This window comes from Benincasa hispida, chromosome 2 (genome assembly GCF_009727055.1).
Source record: "Benincasa hispida cultivar B227 chromosome 2, ASM972705v1, whole genome shotgun sequence".
Taxonomy (NCBI): domain Eukaryota; kingdom Viridiplantae; phylum Streptophyta; class Magnoliopsida; order Cucurbitales; family Cucurbitaceae; genus Benincasa; species Benincasa hispida.
Genome location: NC_052350.1, coordinates 4,248,117 through 4,251,594, shown reverse-complemented (window position 1 = coordinate 4,251,594; position 3,478 = coordinate 4,248,117).

Below are 3,478 nucleotides of genomic sequence, written 5' to 3'. Positions count from 1 at the left end.
CATTGAAGCATCAAGATAAATACACCCGATAATATTATTCTTTTTTATATATATGTTATTAACAATTTATTTCAAGCATATTTTATAATACTAAGTGGAGTAAAAATCCAGGTACGCACACGAGAAAATAAATAAATGGGCTGCATGATCTAGTAAACATGAAGTACGATCATACGATCGGTATGAAGGTGTGTTTCATGTAAAGACCGGACGACATAGTCTCAATGCCAAAGGAGAAAACGTTCAAATATTGAGGCTAAACAGGTCCGAGCGGTACTGTTCATGTAACAAGTTGCAAGCATTCGACATTCCATGCTTGCATTTTATGGCCGTTTGCTCACATTTTAACATGAACTACGAAGACTTTATTGAGGACTACAATAAATTGTCAACGTATGTTGAATGTTACTTTCCTCAATTTCAACCTGTACCGCATGAAGATTACTGCATCACGCACCCTAATATGCTCGTCTTACATCCTGATCCATCGTTTTTTAGAAAACCTGGTAAACCAAAAAGTTCACGTTATCACAACGAGATGGATTGAACAGAACCAACCACTTGACAACGATGTGGATTTTGTAATCAGTTAGGCCATAATCGAAAAGTGTCCTTCGTTACTAAGACGGGTTCTAGATAGTTAGGGATTGAAAAATAAATATTTTTTTTATTATATATTCATTTTATTGTATATTCAATTTTTTTTATTATAATTTATTGTATATTCAAATTTTTTTATAATAATTTATTGTATATTCAAATTTTTTTTATTGTAATTTATAAAGTTATACATTATTCTTTTAATTAAGAAATAAATACTTCTTTTATCATGTATATTTAATTAAGTGTGGATACTTTTATTGTATATTCAATGTTTTTTTTTATTATAATTTATAAAGTTGTACATTATTCTTCTAATTAAGTTGTACATTATTCTTTTAATTAAATTGTACATTATTTAATTAAGTTAATTAAGTTGTATATTATTCTTCTAATTGAGAAATAAATATTTTTTTTTCTTTCAGATCATGGCTTTAAATTCAGGACCTGTTGATCTTGATGTTTTGTACGACCAGTCCATTTATCGATCATCTGTTGTATGGCGAGATCGTACTACTGGAGAAATATCTTGCAGGCGTCGAGAGGCAGTTTTCCAGCGCACTATCCCACTCCACCCTCGAATACTACCGCTACTGCGCACATCTGGATTCTATGGGTTGCCAGATTGGGATTTATTTAGTTGGACTGGCATCTGATCACAGCCTTGGTCGAGAGATGGAAGCTTGAGACGCATACATTTCATATGTCTGTTGGAGAGTGCACTATCACTCTACAAGACATAGAAGTGTTGTTGGGGTTACCTGTTGACGATGAGCCGGTCGGATGATGTACGATGACTGGTCACAAGTTTGTCAACTGTACCTCGGTGTGACCCCACCTACCGACAAAATTAAAGGATCGGGGTTAAGTTTGATATGGTTAGGAATACAATTCCATGAGCTCACAGATGATGCAGACGAGGAAACCGTCATAAGATATGCGCGAGCATATGTACTACAAATGATGGGTGGAAGTCTGTTTTCCGACAAATCAAGTCATTTTGTTTACTTGATGTTCCTGCCACTATTAGCTAAACTCTATGATGCGAGGCGGTATTCGTGGGATGGAACATGTTTAGCATGGTTGTATAGACAACTATGCAAAACAACAAGACCTAAGGTTCGAGAGATAGTTGGGCCTCTCATACTTTTGCAACTATGGGCTTGGGAGCGATTTCCAACAATGGCTCCACAGCTACAACATGTTAATGACGCTCAGTTAGCTGGACGAGCTACGGTTCTCGGTATGTTGTTTTAATTCAATTTAATTTTTATATCACTGATCTAGTTAATTTATATTCTAAATTATCAATTTAAAAATTTAGGTGGAGAGACAAATTTTGTGTGACTAGGTCAACCACACATGTAGTCAGCCAGATACATGTTTGATCTACTTCAACCTGATTAGATACATTACACTGAACCTAATTGATTATTTTATACACATTTTTATTGTATTTGTCTTTAATGTTCTCCAATATAATATTTTTTGTTTCAGGTTATTTGGGAGCCGTACAAAATTATTATTTATACTTTACCCAATTTTTATACGAATGGTCAAAACATATGACGGACGATGAGTCCTCTCATATATTTTCACATTGGTGAATGGCATCTTCCTGATAGGATGATGAGACAATTCGGTTTTCAGCAAGATGTCCCATTGCCTTGTAATACTGAACCTCTAATATTGACTTAAGGACTAGAGATTGGTCCGAAAAAGTTGCACATTTGGTAGTGCGATGACATTATCGTGCAAGGTTTATTGTCGTGGGGGTTTCTATTGAACATTTTGACAGGGATGTTACTCAAGAATATATTCATTGATATAATAATATCACAAGGCGCTATGTCACTTGTCCGGGAGCAGCTGTAGGTCATCTGGTAAATGAATGAATATTATCTAATTATTTTTAATTTAAATTTATTTTAAATATTATCTAATTGTTTTATAATTCACAGAGATCGAACTACAGTAGACTCTGTGATGTTGCGAATGATCTGAACCAAGTTCTTGCTATATGTAGTGACAACCAAAACTATATGGAGAAGATACATTATATGTACGATATACCTATTGTTCCTCCACCAACTCCTAGATGTAGAGGACCTGTTCGGGAAGAAGATGAGTTTGATGAGGTTGCCCATAATGTGGAAGAGTTGCCCCTGTGATGCCGATGCAGAGTCAAACTAATTATGTTAGTCCGATGATGATGATGCCAACATTTGGTTCAAGACATTATGACTCAGAGGCTGGTCCTTCGTCTTAATACATGCATGGACATGGTCGGGGTCGTGGAGAGCATAATGAATATTTATATTATGAAGCGCCTGTAGAGGTATCAGAGCAACATCAAGAAGAACCCGAGCAACCTCAAGTTCGAAGTCGACGACGATAACAGCTCGAAATCGACGATGTCCGCCTTGTGGGACACATTGATTTTTGTAATTATTTTTATATAAATGAGATATTTTAATTTACATTTTTTTTATTTTTATGAGATATTTTTTTAATTTATTCTTTTTAGAGTTTAAATAAAATAATAAAATAATAAAATATTTTTAGAAATTGTTTTTATAAAATGAAAAATTAAAAAAAAAAAGAAAGAAGAAGGTCGAATGTCTAAATTATTAAAAAGAAAAAAAAAATCTAAAGGTCAAGGGTTCAAACCTAGGTCGAATTTTGAACCTTCAACCTATTTAAAAAACAACAATAATATTTTTCTAAATAGTTTCAAAAGTACGATATTTTTCTAAATAGTTTTTTAAACTACAATATATTTTTAATTTTTGGGTACCACACAAAGGTTCGAATCATGAGCTAAGCACCTTTCTCTTTTAATTTTTCTTTGGATTGTTTCAATTTCTCATACATACAT